Below are 26,194 nucleotides of genomic sequence, written 5' to 3'. Positions count from 1 at the left end.
ACACAGGAATCTCTGACTCATCCCTGCAAAAGTGGAACAGTATAATAGGATACATTCTCCTCTGACTAATTTCTTCTTCTCAACACATGTTGACTCATTAGAAATTGTGAGAAGAAAGTTAGCAAAAAGTCATTGGCTTTTATTGCTTCCTTTGAAAAAATAATAATAATTTTTTCTTTATAACAAATTAATTGCACACTGGGTGCTGTGTAATTCCATACCCACTTCAAGAGTACCTCCTAGGAAAAAGCATTGGAAAGTGCTTCTTTTGGAAGTCGTAAAAATTAACACGCAAGGGGGGAAAATATTAGCATGTTTTTATGGCTGCAAATAAAGGAACTAGGTAAGGTTGAGGGGCACCTTTGAAGAGGAACAGGCAGACCTCAGTGTAGAGGAAATCTTGAGAATAAAAAATGGAAAGAGAAGTGGAGAATGGCTTTGACCACATGGAGGAAAACGACTATGTGTTCCTCATGATCTCCTCATCCTGGTTGTCAAGCCTTTGTCTTGGACAAATTGTCATTTGTTCTGTCTTATTTCTGAGATAGGAGGAACTCAGGGAAGGATTAATGGAAACTTAGCCTTCAACGATTTACTCACCTTTTTTTGTTGTTGTTATTGGTCATGGGGCTTGAACTCTGGACCTGAACGCTGTCCCTCAGCTAAGCTTCAGCTCAAGGCTAGTGTTCTACCACTTAAGCCACAGCGCCACTTCTGATTTTCTGGTGGTTTATTGGAGATAAGAGTCTCATGGACTTTCCTGCCCCAGCTGGCTTTGAACCACGATCCTCAGATCTCAACCTCCTGAGTAGCTAGGATTACAGGCATGAGCCACTGGCGCCCACTTACTCACCTTTTTAAAGTTCAACTTAAATTCCTCCTCTTCTCAGAATCCTTCTAGATTGCCCATAGGAGGTCCTCTCTTGGAAGTATTCCCTTCGTGCTTCTATCTTCAGTGTCTAGTGCCATATATGAAAAATTAACTTAAAATTATGGCATTAAAGCATACAACATTTCTGTGCTCGTTATTCTAAGAATCAGAGATTTAAATGGGGCTCAAATCAAATGGTTTATCCTTGCTGTGTGGTATGATCTGGGACAGTTTCACTAGAGTTGGGGAACCTAAAGGGGATCTACAATGTGTCCCTTTGCTAACAAGGCTAGGAGAGCTAAAGGCTGGCTAGGATTCATTTTCTAGGAGAGTAGCTTGAGTCTTCAACAGCATACAATGGGAAGGCCTTGATTCTCTGAAAGCTTAGGACCTGAAGAAAAGAAGGCATAAGCGTAGCCTAGGTTGCAGGAGAAGAGAGGAGGGAAGATGAATTTCATCCCTTGATGCAAGAATTGATATTACCACACTGGAAAGGAGGAATTGATGGTACCATCTTTGTAAGTAGTTAGCTACAACTCCTGTGGCTGTAAACCCCGAGTCCTAGTGTTCTGTTCACATTTGCTTACCTACAACATAATTCTTAGAACTTATTAAAAGGCAAAGCCAAGATTATATCCATTGATGTGTCCTTCCTACAATAGAGGTTCAAGACCATGTAGATAAACTAACAGATTTGTGTGGTCTGGGAATCGAAAATAGGCAATGATCTTGGTGAGACCTCTGGTTTTGAAATCAATGTGAGTTTGAGTTCCACAGTTTGTACTTATCTAAGAGTTCTAAACCTGTCCCCTTATTCTGTTCTGTTTTCTCAGCATAAATAGCTGTGATGATTGACAGTTCATAAAGCATTAAGAGTGTACAAGTTCTGGTTTATTGAAGTGCCTAGGTATTGACGTAAAGTGGAGGTGAGGGAACAAATAATTCTTGACTTTGGTTTAAGACTTCTTTGCTCTCTAGTATTCAAATATGTTTCAACATACTTACTGACACATTTGAGGGAAGACAGTGTCTCAATGGGTGGTTCCAAGTAGAATAATGTTTTGTAAACAGCCCAGGATATAACCAGACAGAATAAATGTTGTAATTGGCACTTAGCAGAGTTACTGACAAAAGACATCATGAAGCTCTCACTAAGCCCCCAGGCCCAAATGCACCTGTGTATATCAAATTAAAGATCCAGCGGTGCCAGTGACCATTGCTCCTTAAAATTTCCTCTCCCTCCATAGCTGATTTATCTTTCTGAATGGTGTCTCTGTTCCACCCTTAATTTACTGAAGAAAACCATAACTAATGGGCACACACTAAAGGACAAAAGCCACAAGTAGAGTGATGCTTACTAGAATGTCCTTGGCATCGTAAATAGCAAAGAAGTATATCCAGCTAGTTCCAATTCACTGTGCAAAACCAAGGACAAATCATGGTGCTTCCCATTTATTTAGTCTAGAAATTCTGCCCTTCTCAGTCCCAGCTCTCCTTTGATAGGAAAGATATTTCGTGTGGCCCTTCTCTATTCTTCAGAGACAAAATTAACCTTATAATAAGATAACAAAATTGCTTATCTTCAAGGACAATTCCAAAGGCAGCAATACAATGCATTAACTACAGTATAAGGGGTGACAGATTTTATTTGATTTGTAGTCAAGTAATGTGTTTTAATATGCAAATGTGTAGGTATGGCTTCAGTAGAGAGAATAATGAAGCAGTAAAATACATGCACACACTTAGAATTCATACAGTTGAAATTAAGATAACATTCAGCTATCATTACTCCATTTCATGTTTTTCACATTTTGCGAAAAAGGTGGCTAAGTACATCATAAAACATGTCATACAATTTGATATTGCCTCACTCAAATATTTGAGTATATTTGTGAATATCTATGTATATAAATAAGATCATACATGTGTGTATTTATGTGTGTATGTATGCACGTATTATTATATAACTCATTGTGAATATTATAGTTCCAATCAAGTGAATATCACATAGCAATCTTCACCTGGAAAATCAGTACATATGACAACTACAGTTTGTATATTAAACCAAGTAAATCTATGTGCATGGTTTATTACAAACAAATAAAAAATTATCTGAGTGTCTGTATTCTCTAAATGCAAAGTCTGTGAGTTGAGAATTCATTGTAGACATGATCATTCTTCATCATCAAGGCCATCTTCCAGACATTTAACATCCTTGATCCCCTCCCCTTGACTGTAGGGATTCATAAGCACTATGATAAGAAAGTCTATAGCTTTCTAAAACTTTCTCCCACAGGACTGTTGGTTTCCATAAATGTGGAAATGATTTTCTTTCAAGTGATATTATCTCACTGGATTTCACCACAATGAATGGCATTATGCTCATTATTTGCCAGCAAGAATTCTTAGCAGGGGAGCTGGGAAGGTGGCTCAGTGGTAGAGAGCTTGCCTTGCATGCATGAGGCCCTGGGTTCAACTCCTCAGCACCACGTAAGCAGGAAAAAAAAGCCAGAAGTGTTGCTGTGGCTCAAGTGGTAGAGCGATAACCTTGAGCTGAAGAGCTGAGGGACAGCGCCCAGGCCCAGAGTTCAGGTCCACGATCCAACCCAAAAAAAATAAATAAGTAAATAAATAAATAAATAAAAGATTTCCTTTTTTTAAAAAAAAAAAGATTCTTAGCAGGATTAAATGATGCACGTATACTGACTTAGTGAAGTTTATCCATCTTTCCTTACACTTGGATTTAAATAAAGGTTAGAGGACAAAGGCGTAAGTGGATGAAATGTAGTGAATGTTTGTAGCATTGGAAATACTTCATGTAATGTCATAATGGTGGGTATGTGGTATTGTATAGCAAACCCATAGAATGTGCAATACCTAGAATGAACCCCAGTGTACACTGTGGATTTAGGGTAATCCTGATGATTAGGGCAGGTTCAGCAGTTGTAACAACGTACTGCTCTAGAAGGGGTGTTGGCAATGGGGGAAGTGGTAGGTTTAGGGGGTCAGAAAGTAAATGGGAGATCTCTGTACCATTTTATCCATTTTTCTCTAAATCTAACAGTGCGCTGCAAAGTATAAAGAAGGTGATGGCTTATTTCCTTCCAAATGGTTGTCTGTTCAGATTGAGTTAAGAGGCTAAGTTAAGCACTTTAGAGGTTAGGATTTGCATGGTTTACAGCAGAAATATAGCTTTTTTTCTAACTATGACCTCTGCCTCTTTCTCATTTGCTTTTCATCTGGTTCCTTCATTTTTGGTCATCTGCTAGAGATGATTGTAGATTGTGGCTGTTCTGACTTAAATAGGTAGTTTAAGCAAAAAAAAAATTGACTTGGTAATTGTAAGATGCCTTCTATTCATGAGATGAATTATGGCATTTCAAACAGGCTAAGTGCTTAGAATAGTACCTTGCACACAAAAAGTCCCGAAGTTAGCTTGATAAATGTTACTTATTACCACTGAAACATTTGGTAAGAAACCTGGGCTTCTGACAACGGTAGTGGAAATGGCTGTGACCGCCATTATATGTGATCACATCTAGTTCAGCGTCTTTGTTTGGGCACTTACTGTTTGAATGTCTTTCTACTATAGCATTTGTTGCATAGAACACAGTTTTCGCCCTGAGTGGTCTTATTCGGTGTGTCGGGAGAAGAGCTGGAATGAAGAAGAATGAATGACACACATGTAGAAAAGCAAATGTCTTAAAAGACAGAAACATAGTATTATCAGAAATTAAATTTCTGGTAATAGGTCATACCAAGGAGAAATCACATTAATCAGAAAAAGATGAGGTAGCTCTGAATGATGATTTCACTGCCAGCCGTGAAATTGAAGGAGACCGCTAAAAGGATTTAAGAATCCAAGGAGCTAGTCCCTGAGTTCAAATCCCAGTAGCACCAAGAAAAAGAACATTATTAATCTGAAGAGAAAATTGCTTCAGCAGATAGCTTTGGGAAAACATTCATCGTTGGAGCTAGAACAGGGCAGAGTAGGTGTTCACAGACTTGCTGAACATGAGAATCACCTGGCTACTTAGAGATGCCTAGGACCCACTCAGCAACACAACTCAAGAATTTCCAAGGCTATGTCTTGACAGTTAGATTCAATTTTTGTTGTTGGTGGTGGTGCTTATGGGGCTTGAACTCTGGGCCTGGGCGCTGTCCCTGAGCTCTTCAGCTCAAGGCAAGTGCTGTACCACTTGAGCCACAGCACCACTTCCGGTTTTCTGTTGGTTAATTGGAGATAAGAGTCTCATGGACTTTGCTGCCTGAGCTGGCCTTGAACAGCGATCCTCAGATCTCAGCCTCCTGAGTCATTAGGATTACAGGTGTGAGCCATTGGCGCCCGTTGACATTTAGATTCTTTCATGAACTTCTCAAACATTGTCCTCAGAATAGTAATTAACTAAGCGTTAACTGAGTGCATCGAAAAATGAGACTCTGGATCAACTGTATCTGAAGAGCTGAAGTTTGGGCTCATCCATGAGGATTTTGCTCAAGGTTCCTTCCCCAGGGCAGGTGATTTAAGAACACATGTAAGGTGAGCACATTCAACAGTACTACAACATGACAAGCTCTGGCACAGGGCAGGGAAGAAAAATATAGTCTGATGTCAAGTTACTCCCAGTAAAGAGTAAATGAATGAATGACTAGGTGACAAAGACATGGAGACAAAGAGACATTGGCACATCATATTTTCTCTTTCTTTCTTTATTTGCCCTACAAATTTCAGAGAAGACTAGGAAGAAAAAATAAGATGATATTCTTCCTTACACTTAAATTATAGTAACATTGCCATGAGCCATGGTAGCTACTTCCAATGTGTTTTCCTCAAGCTCATAGCAGCCTGAGAGTAAGGTTGATATTATCTGTATTCTACCCATGAGAAAACACTCTCAGAAATTTTAAATAATTTGCCCAAGGTCACACGGTTAATAAGTAGCTAAACTGAGACTGAACCTTAGGGTTTTGTTATTTTTTTTTCACACAGTGCCCAAGATGCCTTTTCTCTGATCTATCTCCTGATTAAGACAGTAGATCTGACAAGGAATTTACACACAAGGAGTGTCACTCTCCTAATTTTGTACTTGAAATATAAAACTCTGAAGTATAAAGGGAATAAACTACCCTGAATGACTAGACAGGTTGGTGGTAAGAGTTGGGATTAAAAAGGCAAAGTAAGCTGCAGTATTCCAGCCCAGGGCTCTTTCCAAAATATCACATTGAGGTTTGTTCTGGGACACTTGTTACATAATGTTCAAATTTATGTAGGAATGTGACTAATCCACATTTTTTGGTGTTTGATCAGATGTAGAATATAAATGAAGCAAGCACTTAATTGAAAAACTCAAGAAAATGGGAGGGCTAGGGAATGCCTAAGTACAGAACAACAATGAAATGCAGGCTGTGTGAATATTTCTTAGGCTGTTATGGATATGAGGTCCAGTTGACTACATCTGGCCAGATCAATTCCATATTACAACTAAACAATTGCAGAGTGATGTGGCATTCATGTCTGATTGAGTAGAGGATTTGGTAATTACTAATCTTCCTAGCTAATGGCTTCACGTGTGAATCAATCAAAAAAAATTAAATGTTTGATGTGTTCCAACCTAGCTCCAAACAACTGTCTGCATTGTTCAGCAGAGCAGATATCAAAGTGATCTGTTCATCATTTCAGATTTTTCTCTTTTAAAAAGTCATGACTTAAAAATTCATGGGCTTTTTTTTTTGCTATAGAAAAGGTAGCAATGAATAGAATTTTTTTTCCCGAAGAAACCCCTGTCATTTAAAGGTGCACAAAGACTGTACAAGGGAAATATGTGTTCTAATCATAGTTTTGCATCCCTTTAATTCCAATTATCTCAGAGCTTTGCTTTAAAACTACAGAGCATTTAGCTAAAACAGATGAAATGGATCTCTAAAAGATGTCACTACAAGATTCTTTAATATAATATTGTTTCTAGTTGAATTTAAAGGTTAAGCCATCATCATCAAAATGTAAAAATGTGATGGTCACTAGATTGCTGTCTTTGACCTGAATTTTAAACAGGATAACAAGTGAGAAGGATTAGATTATTAGGACAAGTTTGTAGATCTTATATTGTAGTCCTTATGGCCTAAAGGACATTGTTACCATGCAAGCCAATCGTGTTGATGTGTGCAGGTGACACTCTCGATAGCCTACGCGCTGTCTGTTCCTATGTAGCATCTCCTTACTCTGTTTTTCATCTAGTGGAAGCCTCTTGTTGGTTCAAGTGTCCTTTCAATCTTTGGTATGGCCATATGGTAGGGGACCGGTCTTGGATGCCTTTCAGCCAATCACATTGGTTCCATTTGTATCTCCAGAAATTGACTGACGGTATCAAATAACAGAACTCTGTCCTTTGAAAGATGTAGGCAAGACCATTGGGAGGACTTCTGGTAACAGTGTCTCTGCTCTTTGGAAAAGACATGAAAGAGAAAGTTCATTTCTGTCTGTCAGTGTGTGGCCATGGAAGGACAGAGGAAGGAGGTCATGGAGAAGCAGAAAGCAAGCTGTCCCTGCTCCTTTCTTTCATACCCTGGCTTCATGCTCTCTGTTTAGTGAGTAAATGTATTTCCTTAGTGTCTAAACCATGCTTTTTAAACCTTAATATTCACCAGAATCACTGAGGGGGTGGTAAACACGCAGTCCCTAGCTCTACTTCCAGACTCAGTATCTGGAAGGTAATTTCTTTTTCCTTCCTTCCTTCCTTCCTTCCTTCCTTCCTTCCTTCCTTCCTTCCTGCCTTCCTTCCTGCCTTCCTTCCTGCCTGCCTGCCTGCCTGCCTGCCTGCCTGCCTGCCTGCCTGCCTTCTTTCCTTTTCCTTCCTTTCTTTCTTTCTTCATTTCTTTCTTTTTTCTCTTTCCTTCTTTTCTATTTTTGTGGTCAGGAGGCTTGAACTCAGGGCCTGGGAGCTGTCCCCGAGCTCTTTTGCTCAAGGCTAGTGCTCTACCACTTTGAGCCACCGTTCCATTTCCACTTTTCTTCTGATTAATTAGAGATAAGAGTCTCATGAACTTTCCCACCCCGGCTGGCTTTGAACCTTGGATCTCAGTCTCCTGAGTAGCCAGGATTATAGAGGTAAACCACCAGCGCCCCATGGAGACTTGCATTTCTAACAAGGACCTAGGTGATGCTGATATTGCTGTCCCACTGTTACCTCTGGAAAATCACTGGGCTCATTCAGTCGATTCCAGTGCCACACTGGCTGGCAGCTTGAAGACATCTGAATGTATAAACGTAGGTGCTGAAAAACATAAAGATGTAAAGGCTTCTTGCCTTCCAGGAAGTTGCAAGCCTGATTTATGTTAAGCTAACAAGAAAGAAACATTCTTTCCTGTCTTTTCTTTCCATTAGTGATGACAATCCATAAAAACACATTGATCAACGTCTTGAAGCATAACATATTTTTTGGGTAAAGAACACAAGCTTTGGAGTCAGACAGTCTTGGTCTTACATGAGAGCTCTACAGTATTTTCTGTACTTGTAAATTACTTAGAGTCTCCACGTTTTCTGATTTATAAATGGAAATTTAGAATTTATTTCTATAGGCTTGTTTTCAGGATGATCTGAAGAAGGATGCAAAATACTTCTAGCATTTGTACTTAACACAGTGTGTGTGTGCTCAATTCACATACATACACACACACACACACACACACACACACACACACTACTTTCTAAGTACAATGCAAAAACCAAACAAAAAGAAAAGTCTTCATTATCCAAAACTTTATCTAAAATTCTTGTAGGATTGTCTGTGAAAACAAGTCTTATAACATAAAAATATTTACCAGTGAATAGCCAATTTGCAGTATCAGTTCCCATTTAAATATTGCTGCCTGCTAAAGAGTAGAATCTATTATCTACTTTCATCAAAGTATCTGTAGCTGGTAGTTAAACTCAATTGCAAGCTGAGTTGCAAATCTTACATATGATAAAAGAGTTCACACATTAAACGATCTTGGAAAAATCCTTTTTCTCTCAAAGTTTCTGACAAATGGGGATCTGACAGAAACGGACCCATGCAATATGCAAAGTCAAACATCTGGAATTTTAGTGTTCAGATAAGCTCTTTAGGTGAAATGATTTGGCTAACAAAAGTCTAAGGGAGACTCTTGGGGAAAATCATACATTTTCAAGTGAAGACACTCTCCATGATCACGTAGCAAAAAACAAATGGAAACACTAAGTACTTCATTGTTCCATCACATTATTTTATCATGAATAACATTAGATTAATAATCAGAACTTTACTCATTCTTGTAACAAAGTGATGAATTATTGGATATCATAGTCTAAATCTTGTTCAAAAATGAGTAAATATATTTTTATGTCATTAATGTCATTTTTCAAGGTAAATTCCATTGAAGCCTTCTCCTATCACCATTGACTCTAAAGTTTTGTTCTCTACTTGGAAGTGGACTCATTTTGGGGGGAAAAATGGAAATCAAGACAATATATCATTATGTTGTTCTGTACAAGACCCAAGGGCCTTGCAGGGGCAACCATTAGTCACCTTCCAGTGCAATAAGAATACTGGCTCCATCTTGGCAATGTGGTGGATGATAGGGAATTAGTTGAACTGGCTTCTTGGTAGATAAATGTGAAGTCCCATTCCCAGGTGATGGATGTGCCTGAATTCCTAGAGGCAGGGGCCGGGGACTTGGACAATACATTACTAGATCTGAGAGACCTATTGACGTAGGAATGTCAAGTCTAACTGGCACCATGTTGGCCACTTGGTGGATGACAGGGTATTGGGTTTCACTGGCGCCATCTTGTCTTCATGGTAGAGGTATGGAAGTTCCACTTTCCCAGGTGATGGGCTTACCAGAATTCCTAGAGGTAGGGGTGGGGACTTTGGTAACAGATTACTGGAGGTGCCAGTCTCACATCATGAACTCTTAAGCTCCCTGTAACCCTGCCCCCTAACCTGACTCTATTTAGGCCCAGGTCAGTGTCCTGTCTCTTGGCTCTTCTCCAGTCACCATGGCGTCTCACTTTAGCTCCCCATTGGAGCTGATCTGGTTTGTTGAGAATTGTTTTCACCTTTTTCTTTCCTCTCTGGCTTTCATGGCTTAGTTTTCTGACTGTGTTAAGTGTATTTGCAGGGTGGCAGATCTTTGGGACAGGAGTCTATGTGCAGGCTGCTGGTGCTCTAAAAGAGACCTTTCACAATGTGGTTTCTCCATATCTTGCCATTGAATTCCATGTAGCACCAGTATACAATCTCTTTTCCCTCCAGAATCATAGAAACCTTCATTTTAGCTGGGCCAGGTTGGCAACACAAATAGATCATTTTTTTTGAAAGCATTCTTTGAATCTATATCTACATAATATGATGTGAAGATTTTGGTAAAAAGAACGGTGTGGCTTTCTCTCTTCTTCATCTTTCCTACTGTTTGGGATGATGGCAGGTTTTTTGACAGCAATATCGGACCAGGAAGTAAGAAAACAACAACAATAACAACAACAACAAAATCTCATGTAATCATCCACATTACCATAAGCTTCCATCCTAAGCTTCAAATGCCTGCTTTTGGATTTTGTTACATGTCAGAAAAATAACTACCCAAGCCTATGCTGTTATTTGAGGTTTTTATGTTTTTTGTTTTTAAATGCATAGCTTACTTTTATTTAATCTACCTCTTAAAATCTGGCAAATATCTATGCCCAGCTTTAGAAGTACATTGTTTTACTCATTGCTTTGAACAATGAGTAGGGATAGGACTAGATTAACAATGTATGTGGATAAAGGAGTTAAAAGTGTCTCATACTTGATATTAAGTAGTGTTACAGAAAGCAAGAAGGCAGTCATATTTGGTTGTTTCTTTTGTGATTCAGCCCTGAGTTTAAATGTACTTGGCAGATTGCTTTTATGGATTATTCACATTTAATTTTGTTATACTGAATCCACAATGTTTGGGCAAGAAGGGCTTTGAGGGATTATTTAGTTCAATATCTGACAATTTCAGGAATCCTCTCTGGAAAAATAGAAGATGGTCATTGAGCCTATACTAAAATGGTTTGGTGAGACAGTATTAAAGTTACATGGCAGGCTGGGTGCAGATGGTTCATGCCTGTAATCCTAGTTACTTAGGAGACTGACATCTGAGGATCACAGTTTGAAGCTAGCCAGGACAGAAAAGTCTGTCAGACTCCTATCTTCAATTAATTACCACAAAACCAGAAGTGGTGCTGTGGCTCAAAGTAGTAGAGTGCTAGCCTTGAGCAAAAGAGCTTAGGGAGAGAACCCAGGCCCTGATTTTAAGCTTCATGTCAACAAATAGATAGATAGATGATAGATAGATAAAAATAAAGTTATACAAAAGCCCAGGTTGATTTTGAACCTCTTAATTGAAAACTTTTCCTGGTACCTTAGAGTTCTTCAAGTTGAATTTCCTCTTAATGGCCTTTACAGTTAAAGATGATATCTAGCCTTAATACTTCCTCAGTTTTATGCTAAACACCATTAGTTCTTTCCATTCTTCACCTTTTGGGTAGTTGCTAGACCTGATGGTTGCTCCTTGACATATTCTATGATCCTTTGGTATTTGTGATGGTGAGATGAATGTCCGGTCTTGCACATGCAAGGCAAGTGCTCTACCACTGGGCTACATCCCCACTCCTTGACAGAGTCTGGATGGACTGACCACAGTCTTCCTTGAGAAACCTTGTTTTGCTGAGCTATGTCTTACAGGAAATCATGGATATCATCTGCCATAAGCAAACATTTAATAGTAAAGGGCTACTGTCTGTGCCATTTGCAGACTTTTCTTCTTTCATGAATTGGATCCAGTGTCATTCTTTTGTTTTTATGTAATTCGCTGTAAGTAGTTGTATAATGGAGTTGCCATTTAACAAAGCAATTTGTGAATACAAAGCAATTTATGAGTACAATGCATCTTCATCAATGTCACTTCTTTCAACATTCTTACCCATCCCTTCTCTACCCTCCCCTCCCTCACTCTTCTTAATTTTGTAGGATATACATTGAATTCTTGACTGCATCCTCTCCCTCTTCTCTTCACTCACATACCCCATTTCCCCTTAACCTCACCCCACCCTGTTCAAGTACTTGCTTCCTGGTGTTTATCCTGCTGAACTCTGACTTTGTCTTTCTAAGGAATTACACTATTTGAGTTCTCCCTTGAATCTACCGTATTTCAATTTTCTTAAAACCCCTCAAAAACACCATTCTCTATCAACTACATATCTGGAAATGGTACATTCCCCAAATACAATTAGATATAGAACAACTCTTTAGAGTGGAAATTTTTTTTAATAGATTGAGACTCTGTTTAAAAAATCTCTTAAAATAAGATAACCCCTGTGGACTTAACAAAAAAAGACCCCATATTTTATTATGCCTATCACATGTTGGACTTGATATAGTACTGACTGATGGTTTTCTCGATCAGGGAAGAATAGAACAAGAGTGGATGCCCTCAGAACCTGAGAAAACTGACCACTAAATAAAAGAGAGAAGTGGAGAAATAAATAATAATATTGGACTAAGCCAAAAGTTACTCATTCCTCTTGTGTATACAAGTATGTGTATATACATACTATACACACACACACACACACACACACACACACACATCAGCTAGTAAAGCAATTTGCAATTTGAAATGTTTTCCAACTGTCTAAATAGAAGAAGATGTGGGTAGCTCTATGCTTTCTTATCTCTCTCACAGATATCTGCCTCCTTTTGGCCCTGAGAGTAACTCTCCTCTTGATCACCATCTTACCTTCTGCCACTCAGTGAGTTTCCTCTTGACAATATAAATGTCACTTTGGAATAACTATTTCTGCTGTTTAGTTGGAAGGTGCTTGGAAAAGTAGTGAATTTGTAGGAGTTGGTATTGAGTTATATGATTTCACATTAAACAATGTAAAGTCAATAGGTGACTGCTGCTTTTAAACATTTTCTAGTTCTTTTTCTTTTTAGAACTATTTTATGCCAACAGAAAATTTTTAAAAAAGAAAAAGAACAAAACAACAAATGACCTTGTCTTGCTTTCCCCTTGCCAGGATTATAAAACTTATGTATACCATTAGGTTTAAGATTTTTCTAACTTACTTAAAAATCAGGTCCTGAGTTCTGCATTTGGTTGAGATGCTTTCTTCTCATCTGGTGTGGAGTGAAGATTTCCAAAGGCTTTTTTTTTTTTTGGATGCTCAAAGGGCCTTCCCTCTTCTCATGTGAGCTTTCACATCCCTCTTTTAATAATATGCCTTAACAAACTCTCTTCTTCTGGTGACATAACCACTTCCCAGTGGGGCCCATAGTGTTGTGTAACATTACTGACAGACCTGTAAAAAAGTGACCAGCAGTCTTAGGAGCCTATACGTGCCCTGGGTTCTCACAGATTGCGTGAGCTAGATGTAGCAACTGTGTACTCCCATGGCTTCAATTGCCTTTTTCTACAGCAGTACTTTCTCTGGTTCTTTGTTTTTGCTGGCACTGAGGTTCGAACTCAGGGCCTCACACTTACCCCTTAGCTTTTTTACTCAAGGCTAACACTCTATCTCTTGAGCCACAGCTCTACTTTTGGCTTTTGGGTGGTTACTTGTAGATAAAAGACACATGGACTCCTGCCCAGGCTAGATTTGAACTGTGATTCTCAGATCTCAGCTTCCTGAAGAACTAGAATTACAGGGATGAACTACTGGTGCCCAGATTCCTTGTATATTTTGCATTATAATGTATATCTACACTTTGGTAAGAGTTCTGGGTACAATAGCTCTCTCCTGTAATTCTAGCTACTCAGGAGGTTGCGATCCGAGAATTGCAATTCGAAGCTAGCCAGGTACGGAAAGTCTGTCTCTTATCTCCACTAAACTAGCAAAAAAAGCCAGAAATAGACCTGTGGTTCAAATGGTAGTGTGCTAGCCTTCAGCAAAAAGAAGATTGGGGATAGCTTCCATACCCTGAGTTCAAGCTGAAGGACCAACACACACTCATACCCCTCCCCCTGCCACACACACAGGAAAAAGGGAATCCATTTTCATTTCTGTCAGCTACTGACTTGAAATACTTAGGTTTTTCCTGGGCTCAGTTTCCCAACATACAAAGGATTGGGTTAGATTTCAAGGTCACTTCCAACATTCTACAACCAAGTGAATTGAAGCTCTAATGTTGCACTTCAAAACAGGTGAAGAGAAACATAGCTTAAATGTTTCTAAGTGAATAGCAAGGATCTATAGTTGTCTTCTGGGGAACAGGAAAGAGTCAGTGGAACTATTGTTGATTCTTAATCAGGAGCTGTGCAACCCTGGAAAGAGTCTATAAACTGGCGTGTCACCTTAGAACTTTTAAAGGATGTGCTCTGATTGACACAGTGGGTACAGGTAAGAAAAACAATCACATTGTCTACACCAGCTGTAGTCTACTTATGTTAGGGGATACTTTAAGAAAAATCTGAGATTAATTATTGCTACTGCTTAAAGGGTGGTTTTCAATCAAGACATGATCACAATCACCAAGACACAGGAAATCTGGTATGTCATGACAAAATCTTCATTGAAAATTATCATAATATGTATTTTTTAAAACTCCCAATTCTTCATTTACTTACTTTTGATGGCCTCAAGATCCTAATTTCTGAGTGAAATTTTGTAAGATCCTGTCATGACTTACTTGTTCTCCAAGCATGAAAGAAATTAGATTCCTGAATCTAGAATATGATAATTAGATAAACCTTTTATTTTCTAACTTTGGAGAAATAATTGCTATAAAAAAAATCTAGATTCCATGTTTTCCACTTTCTCTTGCTTGGCTTCGTTAGAAAAGGCATTTCTATGATGCATGGAATGGATTTGCCACATATTGCTATCACTTATTGGTAAAAAAAAAAATCTGTAATAAGTTATCATTTGATGTGCAGTAGCCGGGAAGGGCTAGAGTAGTGGAACGAAGAATAGCAAGACAATGTCTGGATACACAATTCCCAAGAATTCAGTGGTTCGTGAGTGTACAGGGTATAGGAGTCAACAAGTAGACAAAGAAAATCCAGACCTTTGATGACCCCTGGTGAATAAACTAAGCACTGCATTGAAATGTAGCTAGAGCCACAGGCTTTGGTGCAGGCGAGCCCCCTCGCTCCCTCCTCTCTTCCAGTGAGGCAAACGGGGTATTTTCCCTGAGAGTCTGTCTCATTTGCGTTGCAGACAGAGCTTACAGACTTGAGACATCTTTATCCCCCTGAACAAATCTCACTTTGGTGATCTCTGTCAGCGGAGATTAAGAGATATGTGTGCATAAACTATGCTATATCTGCTCAGTGACTTCTTAGACAACGAGCAGTGTTATTTCTGGAATGTGAAAGGATTCAGTGGCCTCCTTGAAGTGAGATCTGCCACTTTCTTTCAGATGGGGTGTGCACTGATAGTGTCTTACGGAAAAGTTACAAAGAATACAGCATCCCTCTCCCAGAACCCAAATCTAAAATCAGAGCTTAGAAGTCATGAGTTGCCTACGATCGCTGAGTACCTGGCCGCATCTTCTTCCATGCAACAGAGCCCAGCTGCATTTCTGTAAACAGCTGTGTGCGACCAGCATGTGGTATTGTGAGCCAAGAACAGGCTGTATTTTGTCAGCTTGCAGGAGAAAGGAGAAGGAACTGTTATCACAGTGAGGAAGCATTTTAATGCTTCTCTGGTTTGCAGGCATACAAATTATAAAAGTGATGACATTAAGTACTCATTTGTAATCACCCAGGTTGTCACTTATCTGACAGAGTTCTCATACAGAAAACATTACTCATCTATACCCCTATTTCAGTTTACCTCCCCAGTTATTGATCTTCTAGGTTTTTAAAAACTTGGACTATAAATGTTTGAGTTGCTTGCTTGTTTCTGGTCGTTTCTGATCGTATCTTTTTGGCCTTCTTGGTTTAAAACTCAAGGACGTATGCTTGAAGAATTGCCTGGATTGAGTCGATCTATGACCTTCCTAAGATGTTGGGTTGCTGGGTTTTAGGGGCTATAGGAGTGAGTCACTGTACCAGGTCAAAAGGTGATTTTTTTTTTCAGATGAAGCTAACAACAGGCCAGTTTGCACTGCAATATTTATTAAAATTAGTGTGTGTGTGTGTGTGTGTGTGTGTGTCTTTTCGTGGTACTTTGGGTTTGAACTCAGGATCTACCGAGGGAATTCCACAACACCCCATCTCTCATTGTTTTCATAGTGTAGGGGCTTGTGAAATGCATTCTCTCCTCTCTTTCTTTTAATCACCCCAAACCAAGGAATGTTTTAATCTCTAAAAACAATCGATTTTTTTTTTACTCCTTTAATGGGAAAACACCAGAAATCCCATGTGTGCGTCTGCTTCCTGAGCAGCCATTTTGGTCTCCCACAGAGATGTCAGGAGCTCCTGTAGAGTTTGGAGCATTGATTTTCTTGTGTGACCTTCACCACAGCCCTACGAGGTCATCGGCATCATTGGTGACGTCATCTCTGGTGAGGAAGCTGGAATTCTGAGAATCGAATCAACTTGCCAGAGGTCAACAAATGCAAAGGTGAAAAGAATCTTAGAAGTTGTCTAATTCAGCTCCTCCACTGCCTACTCCATTTTGCAAATTAAAAACAGAAAAACCTAGAATGGGATATTTCCAAGACAGTACAGCTTAACATGAACTTGTTGCTTCCCGGCCCAGCTGTTTATCTTTTCTGATACTCTGCCTTCCTAGGGCATGTCAATGGGAGGGTCTTTGTCAAGGGAGCCAGAGAAACCCATGAGACTTCTGGGAAATTGTTGAGTACAAAGTCAGGTGGGAGGGAATATGATGAAACATTAATAAGAATTTGAAAAATAACTTGTGTTGGAGGAATGACATATAATTGTTGAGGTTTCTTTTTCAAATTAACTAACGTAGCTTTGGTTTTGATCAAAACCCATCTGTTTCCTACCTCATTATATGCCTTAGTGGATAGTTATATATAGAACATTATAATTTGAAAATGTTGTCATAATATTGTTGGCTGAATACATAATCTAGTGTGTAGCTGGAGGTCAGATTATTAAGGATTTATGGACTATATATACCAGTCCTTGGAAGTATTGCCTGAGACTTCAATGAGATGTGAAGTATTTTTAAATCTTTTTTTATTTTTAGTCGTACTGGGTTTTGAATTTAGGTCATTTGTGCTTCTTAGATAGGTATACGATCACTTGAGCCACTCCAGCCCTCTTTGTTCTGATGATTTTTGTGGTAGGGTCCTGCTTGGTTATCCCAGGCTGAACTATTAATGCTTCTCACCATAGCTGGAATGTCAGGCATAGACCATCATACCCAACTCAGTCTGAAAGCTTTACTTCATGCTTAAGTTGTCAATCCCACATGCATATGAAAGGAACATCTTCACTGAGGAAATGTAGCATTCAAAATGTGTTTCCCAGGAGTAGTGTTATAGCTAAAGTGGTAGAGTGCTAGCCTGGAGCACAAAGAGGATTTAGAATAGCTCCCAGGCCCTGAGTTCAAGCCCCAGGACTGGCCACAAAAACAAACAAACAAACAAAACCTCCCAGCCTTTCTCTACATACTATAGTACCAGTAGGTTATTGAAGCAGAAAATTAGTTTTGCACAATTTATTGGAAGGTGCTTTCAAAATGCCTTCAAATTAAAGGTCAGGTTCTGACCACCCAACACATTGTGAGATATTCAACCCTGAACTCAAGGAATCTTCCTTTCTGAAGAAGATCAACTGGGCATGATGAGAGTTGTTTCTTAAGGTGTGCCACGGAGTTTCAATTCTTATATCCAAAATAAGTTTCTTCTTTTTGGTGGCACCCAAAAGTTTGAACTCAAGCCCTCACACCTGCTAAGAAGATATTCTGTCATGTGAGCTGCTTCGCCAGCCTCTTTTGTGTTGGTGATTTTCACAATGATCTTGGCCATCTAGACCTGTACTGTGATCCATTTATTGATGCTTCCCTTTGTCACTGGGATAAGAGGAATGAGCACTTGTACTCAGCCATTGTGAGTCCCTCATAGCTTGAAACGAGCGGCTCATACTACCATGCCCCGCCATTGGTTGAGATGGAGTCCACATGAACTTTTACATCCAGGCTGATCTCAAACTGCAGTCCTCTCATTTCGGCCTCCCAAGTAGTTGGGATTACTGGCTGGAACAACTACACCCATCCAAAACAAGTTTCTTTTTAGAAGTAGTACATTTGACCAAAAGAAAAAAAAAAAAGCTTTGGAAATCTGAAGATGGGACTTTGCACACAACCTCTCTGCTCTGTCAACATATAGACTTGGGCAGCTGGTTTAGCTTTGTTGTTGTTGTTGAAAGAGAAGGCTCTGTAGAGAGCCTAAGGAAGGTTGATTCTGCTATACTGTGTGGCTACAACCTCAAGTTCCTCTGGTTGTGGTGATTTGGAAAGCTACAATTTAGGATTGTGAGGTAAGCCTAGCGGTAGAGCTCATGATAATGTTCAAGTAAGGCTATCTTCCCAGGGATAGCCCTGCATCTGTGGACAAGGTAAGACTCAGCAGCCACACATAGTAGCACTGGATGAAGCCTGGAAATTCCAGACAGAAGGACTCCTGAAGCTCTCGTTTGTCTACATAGATCTTTGAAGCTCCCGGACATTTTATGATTAGTGTGTAACAGTGGGAAGGGAAATGGCTGGGTCTAGATTTTCTTCACAAAAGGATAGGTTTAGGCCCAAGGAATTGATTTCTTTAAAAAATTAAAAGCTTTATGATCTGTTTAGCTTAAATTTTAGATAGCTTATATATTGTGCTGCTGAGGGAAAGGGATCATTTTACTAACAATTCAAGAGTATGTTCTTTAAAAGGATCTCATTTTTCTTTAGAAGAACAAGCTCTTTCCTCAGTAAGAAAGACACAGAGAGAGAGAGAGAGAGAGAGAGAGAGAGAATGCACAAAACTCTTAACCTTAGAAAGTTGATGTGATTTACATCATTCTCAATAATACAGTCTTCCTTAGAGAATTGCAGCAGGGTGTCCGGGGTTGGGAAGAGGCCTTTCCAATTTCATGCATCTCCTGTGTCCCTTCCGATCTTAGAAGAACTGCTTATTTTCATGACAGCTTTTGCATGAGAGAATTTCAGAGCCAACCAAAGAGATTGCCAAAACGTTGAGTTCAACCTCAAATGTAATTAGATAAAAGGAATCAATTCATAATGCAGCATGAAATTCTACAGCCACATTTTTTAAAAAAATGTAGAAAATATATTCTTCAGATAATCTAGAAAGTTGTTCTCCAATCCAGCAAACATATGTTCAACGGTACTTTAAATTTCTCCTTGGCATAGCACTCAAGGTCTCAAAAATCTGGCTGACCTGTCTGCTTCTCCTCCTTCTGCTGGTGTCCCGACTTGCAGTCATTCAGAATTCTTTCCCTTTTCTTATACCATCATGCCTATAATTCTTGGTTTGCTGATTCTCTTTCAGGATGACCTCTCTCCCCTAGTGAACTACAACTCTAAGGACCTGGCGTACATCTCCCTTGCCACTTGCTTTACCCTCAGTTAGCATGATTCAGCTCTACTTTTCCTAAATGGGTCACATTGTATTCTAGTATGTGTGAAAGGTTTTTATAGCCATCTAGGCTAGAGATGCCAAAAGAACATGACTGCTGTGTAATTCATCTACAGATTCATGGTAGATTGTTAAACAACTCTGCAATAAATGAAAACATCCATGAGTGAATTCTATGAACCGTGACAAGAGGACAGTAGAATAATCTACAAAAGTCAGATGTGGTCTTTATCCTGTAGATTATAGTCCTAAACAACAACCATGTTAACCTTACCTTTGTTCAAAGACAGATCTCTAAGCCTTGTACTGGAGATATAAAAAAAAATTCTATGGAAATTATAAGCCTAGAAATGAACACATATTCAACAAGCATTAATTTTTTCTTCATTTAGCAGTAAGATTTAGGTGGGAAAGACAGAATTTAAGTTGGGATTTGAAAAATGAGCAGCAGTAATGCTTGGAAAAGCTGTTGGAAATGCTCAGAGAGTATTGGTAAAAGTAGAGTCACAAAAACATGATGCATTAGGGAAATAATGGCAATCTAATTTGGTTGGAGCCTGGTGAGAGGAGATAGTAGGAGATTTATTTAAAAGACCTATATTGAGAATAATAAAAAAAGCTTTCTATTCCATGGTGAAACAATGAGGAGCTGTTGAAGGTTAGGAAACAAGGTGTGAAATATCTATTAATACGTGTGCTTTGTGAGGACAGAATGAGATCCTCCATGAGCTTGCAATGGTGGTTGGCACATCGGAAGAACTCAATGATTATTTGTTGTTATAATTAGATACTTTCTGAGAGAAGACATACAGTAGGAAGAGATCAAAGTCAAGAGCAAAAATTAAGCTATAGCCACAGTTTAAATAAGCTAACTATGAACTGTGCTTTAAGGAACTGTGTCTTCAATAGAAATAAATTTTATTTGGTATTATCTCTTGATTTGTATATTCTATGGAAAATTGCCTTTAAATTATGTCCTCATAATTTTCACTTGATAACTGTTATTATTGGGGGGTGGGGGAAAGGACAGGACCTAGGATTCAACTCAGATTCTCACACTTGCTCAGCTTTGCTTGCTTGACTTGCCCTCTACCACTTGAGCTACTCCTCCATTCTAACACTTTTGCTGGTTATTTTGAAGATGGAATCTCAAGAACTTTTCTGCTTGGACTGGCTTCAAACCTCAGTCTTCCAGATGTCAGACTCCTGATTAGCTAGGATTACAAGAATGAGCCACCTACCCCTCACATCACTATTAGCTTTCAAATTGATAACACCTCATACTACTTTACAGTTACACAGCGCTTTGCCGCTTGTAAAACTCTCACATGTGTCTCTTAGCAACTGTATGAGAGGCTATAAAGAGTCCCATTTTACAGAGCTAAAACTGAAGTTTGAAGCACATTATGGCCGAGTCATGACATGGAGAGGAAACCTGTGTGCAGCTGGACTTTAAAGAACCTGAAATACGATAAAGCGCTTTAGAAGAACTCTATCTGTTAACTTGTGGTTCAGAGTTACTGAGCCATGAAACTTTCTCCTTCAGTTGTCTGTTCATCAACTCTCATCCTCTATAGCCTTTTTCATTCTGCAAAAATAATAGACATAGCATTGAACAATCGGATGCTTTGGGACAATGTCACACATAGTCTTTTGTTCTATGTTCGTAGAACATGAATATGCAAAGCCAGGCCAGGGTGGCTCACACCTGTAAATCCTTGCTATTCAGGAGGCTGAAATCTGAGAATACTGGTTTAAAGCCAGCCAGGGCAGAAAAGTCCCCATGGGACTCTTATCGCTAATTAGTCACTCAAAAAAATGGAAGTAGCACTGTGGCTCAAAGTGGTAGAGTACTAGCCTTGAGCAAAAAGAGCTCAAGGACAGTGCCCAGGGCCTGAGTTCAAGCCCTATGACAAACAAAAAATAACTTAAAAGAAGATAAAAAAGAAAATGAGTATTCATTGTTGATGGACAAATTTAAGTGTGTGTAGGTTATAAAAATATAATGATACCTTTTCTGTCTCCCAAGAGACTCCTGGGAATTTTTAAAGCAAGAAACTTAAGGTATAGATCAGCAGTTGTTAAGTTTGAACATTAGCTCCTAGATTTAGATTTCCATTTCCTTTCTAGATTTTCTTGGTTATTCTTATTGGTTGCTTTTGTTCTTTATTGTCCATCTATTTCCCTACAGTTTGTTTTTTTTTTTTTAATGGACATAGAAAAAGAAATGGTTGTCAAATAAATCTACGTAGATTCTCAGCTTTGCCACTTAATAGTAAATGTCCAAACAACCTGTTTAGCTTTTCCATGGAATAAAAACAAATAAAGATATCTAGGGCCAAAAAAATAGTGCTAAGACATCTTAAACCTTTAAAATAAGCACGTTGTTCATAGTAAAACTGGTTAAGATGTTTTCCATAAGAGAAAGTAAAAGTAAAGTCAATTAAGTTGAGAAAAATCCAAACTGTCAATAAACAGGGAAAATATTGGAAAATATTACTTCCTGCTATTTTAAAAATACATTTCTTAGGTGTGAGCCCTAAAAGATTCAGAAGCAATGATATTACAGTGTGAGGTAAGACTCTCCAGCTCTCCGATTTGGGGTTTGAAATACTATTTTCTACTGAAAGGAATCCGAGCTCCTTTAAGAAGCTTATGATTTCTGGCACTAACTTTGGTGGTTCATACCTGAAATACCTGGTAGTCAAGAGGTAGAGACCAGAAAGATTATGGTTCAAGGCCAGCCTCAACAAAAAGATCAGGACCCATCTCAACTCAAGTGGTGGCTCATATGAGTAATCCCAGTGACCTGAGAGGCGTAGTTAGGCGGATCAGGATCTGAGATTGGCCCAGGCAAACATCGCCTGACATCCTTGGAGTAACATTACACAACTTTTCACTCTGGAAATTAGTTGTAAAGAGAGAGAAAAATTAACCATGTATCCTGTCCTCTATGATGATAAGTTATTCTTTTTTTTAAAAAAAAAAGGCTTAATTTTTATGTGATAAATGATTTTCACCAAATTTATTGATAATTTTTTTAAATAGGTAGATCAGAAGTTGATAGAAAAAGGAGACATTTGTTTTGATGAAGGCAAAGGGAGAATATTCTCCTCCATGTTTGCAGTGGAGAGATGGCATTGCTACTGTCTTAATCCATGGCTCCAAGATGGTATCTCTAAAAATGGGGCAACCTAGTCATGATGTGCTACCCCAGAGGGTATCTGAAGTAATTCTTAGGAAGTCTTGCTACAATGTTCCAACTGATCTCCAATCAAGCCTGTGGGTCCAAATTCTAGTTTACAGATAACACAGAAGTTTCTGGGAAAATGTTTAACAGCACTACCTGGGAACAGTTTTACCACACAGCTGACCTGAAGTCTTCACTGTTAATGTCATAAGGCAAAAAGAAAAATTGAAGGGAAGTATTTTACACTATCAGAGCTTACGACACATAATTTTTTTTTTTTTTAAAAAAAGCACAATTAGCCAGGCACCGGTGGTTCACTTCTGTAATCCTAGCTACTCAGAGGGCTGAGATCCGACAATCTCTGTTCAAAGCCAGCCTGGGCAGAAAACTCCGTAAGATTCTTATCTCCAATGAACCACCAGAAAATCGGAAGTGGCGCTGTGGCTCAAGTGGTAGAGCACTAGCCTTGAGCTGAAGAGCTTAGGGACAGCGCCCAGGCCCAGAGTTCAAGCCCCACGACTGACAAAATAATAATAATAATCATAATAATAGTAAAGGTATAGCCCTTGATTGGATATAATTTGGTAAGTGTGGTATCTGTTATGAACTTTTAAATATGGTTCCACTACTAGGGAATTGTTTTTTTGGGTGTTGTAGAGTTATTGTTATATAGGGAGAATGTCTTTAAGTTTTAGAAATGATCATTTTTAACATCTGCCTTTGAGTAGTGCAGAAAGAAATGAAAATCTAGGTAAATATTAGATAAAATAGATAAAAAAAACCAAAACAAAAATCCAGCCAACTGTTAAAAAATGTTGACTGTAAGTGTTAATTTCATTCATTTTCTACCTTTTTGTATATTTGAGATTTTTCTTTTTTTTTTTTGGTTATTTTATTTTTATCTTTAAATAGTTGTACAAAGGCATTGTCATTCAACAATAAAAGAGTATATCAATGCAATGGATCTTGATCATTGTTATCCCTTTAATACTGTAGAAAGTTTTAAATTTAAAAATGTGATTTTTAAGCTACGTTCTAAATCCAACAGATACATATACACATATATTAATGTGTATATGCAGAGCACCTATCACTAATTGTAGATTTTTTTTAATGTTACATTAAGAAAGTTCAATCTAAGAAGAAAAAAATAAAAACTCTTCCCTTGGCTCAGCTGGAGTCCTTTTCTTTTTAGATGAAGTGAAATTAAACATGCACACACACACAAATAAGTAAACAAACTTCTTACCCAACACTTTCCTGCTCCTACCCCTTTCCTCTAATTGATTTACTTGGCTTGGCTTTGTTGTAGCAACATGGAGAGTCTTCAGCTTTTCATTCACTCTGGATAGTGCCAAAGACATTTTGCACTAATTCAAATCGTAAGGTCAAAGAGAATGAGGGAGAGAGCATGCAATGGGAAGACAGATGGAGTGGGGAAGAGACAAGAGACAGATGGGCCTCTCTCAGAACAAATGATGAAGCCATACTAATAAAAACATTAAAAAAAAGAAAAAGAAAAAATCAAGGAGAATGTGAAATTGCTAAGAGCCAGGCTATCTCAATTGCTAGAAATGTGACCAGAAGTAATTTACACTCACTCTGACCTGTTGGAAACTATCAGCCTGTGGCTAGTGTTTATACAAATCTTAACAATATCTTTTAGAGAAGATAGAAGTTTAAAATGTGTATTATGGTAAATCGATTGTCAATAGTTTCTTTGGTAGATTCTGCTTTTGGTGACATAGCAAAGTCATCTCTGCCTAAACCAAGAACATGTTTGTTTTCTCTTACAATTTTCTAGAAGTTTTATAGCTGTACGGTTCTATATTTAGATTTTTCTTATTTTCTTAGGTTTGTTTTTGGGTATGAAATAGAAATTCAATTTTTTATTATTTATCCTTTTTTGCAGTACTGGGGGATGAACTCAGGGTCTTGCTCTGTATGAAGGAACTCTGTCACTGAGCCACAACTCAGATCTTTTTTAGCAATGGCTATTATTTGTATAATGTCTTGTTTCTTGCCTGGTACATAACTGGACTATGATCCCCTTATTTTTTTTTTACTTCCCATCCTAGTGGCAATGACATGCATATGCCCTCATGCCTTGGTTCTTCCATTGAGATGGAGTCTTGTGGAGTTTTCTGTCCAGTTTTCTGGCCTAGAAACTCATTTTTTTTCTTATATTGTCCTCTTTCTCATATAGACAGACACGTGTGCGCCATTGTACCTAGCTATGGATTGAGAAGGCGTCTCACAAACCTTTGCCCAGAATGTCCTTGTATTATGACCCTCTTAGTGTCAGTCTACCAAGTAGCTGGGATTTAAGTAGGAGCCACCAGAACCCAGACTAATTTCCATTTTAATGAGTATATTAATTGTACAATGAGGGTTCATTGTGGTGTTTCCGTATGTATATACAATGTACCACCAATGTACCCATCCCTTCTTTCGCTTATATTCATAGTCCCTATTCTCTTCTTGAAACAAATTTCATTGTTCTATGTTCACCCACATGTATATAATACTTCAACTATATTCACTTCTTCATAACTGCTCTTTTCACCCTCCCACTTATACTTACCCACAAAAGAACTTGTTTTACATTCCTGTCATTTGTTTTTAAGTACTAGGTTCTGCATATGGAAAACACATTATATTTGACTTTTGAGACTAGCTTGATGTATTTAACAAGATGATCTCTCATTCCATCCATTTTCCTGCAAATGGCATAATTGCATTTTTAATGGCTGGATTACTACTCCATTGTGTGTATAGGCCACATTTTTAAAATCCATTCACGAGCATGCTAGCTAACTCCATCTTTTGGCTATTGTGATAGTGCTGCTAGAAACACAAGTGTGCAGGTATCTTGACTGTATGTTGATTTATATTTCTTCAGATATATGCTCAGGACTAGTATATCAGGATCATTTGTAGTTTTATCTTTAGGGGGGGTTTTGTTTTGTTTTTTTCTTTAAGAACCACACTGATTTCCATAGTGGCTACATAATTTACGTACCCACTGACAGTATATAATGAGCCTTTCCTCCCACATCTACCAGTGTTTGTTGTTTTAATTTGTTGTTTTATCTGCTTTAATTTGTTTATGGGTATCTCATTAACTCAGCACCACTTGTTGCATAGATATAAAGCTTTATTTCCACTGAATTGCCTTTGCAATTTCATCAAAAATAACTTGTAAATATTCCAGTCTAGTTTTACATCCTCTATTCTGTCCCACTGATCTATCTCATAGATTTTATTGATCTCTTTTAATACCAACCATGATTGTCTTTTTTTATTTTTTATATTTTTTTGTGAAAATACCGTATAGAGAGGTTACAATTATATGGGCAAGGTAATGAGTACATTTCTTATCAAGCATTGTTATCGTCTTTATTACAGTACCTTTGTAGGTCTTGAAATCAGTTTGTCTTACCCCCTCAACTTTGTTCTCTTTCAAAGTTCTTTTTTGAATGTTCTTAGTTCTTTTCATTTCCAAATTTCCAAATGAATTTTAAAATCAGCTGGTCAATATGTACCCAAAAGACAAAAATAAATCCTTTTGGGATTTTGATAATG

At 38.3% G+C, this 26,194-nt stretch overlaps 1 long non-coding RNA gene across 1 annotated transcript; it reads right to left on the bottom strand.

Annotated features, from left to right (window-relative positions):
• Nucleotides 1–16,236: 16,236 nt before the first annotated feature.
• LOC105987239 lies at nt 16,237–19,254 on the bottom strand. The gene is made up of 3 exons (XR_001175147.1): nt 19,222–19,254; nt 18,837–19,026; nt 16,237–16,382 (listed from the first exon to the last, which is right to left on the bottom strand). It is a non-coding gene; the product is annotated as an uncharacterized LOC105987239 (long non-coding RNA).
• Between the last annotated feature and the right edge of the window lie 6,940 nt (nt 19,255–26,194).

This window comes from Dipodomys ordii, unplaced genomic scaffold (assembly GCF_000151885.1).
Source record: "Dipodomys ordii isolate 6190 unplaced genomic scaffold, Dord_2.0 Scaffold40, whole genome shotgun sequence".
NCBI lineage: Eukaryota > Metazoa > Chordata > Mammalia > Rodentia > Heteromyidae > Dipodomys > Dipodomys ordii.
This window is presented reverse-complemented; position numbering and strand designations above follow the sequence as displayed.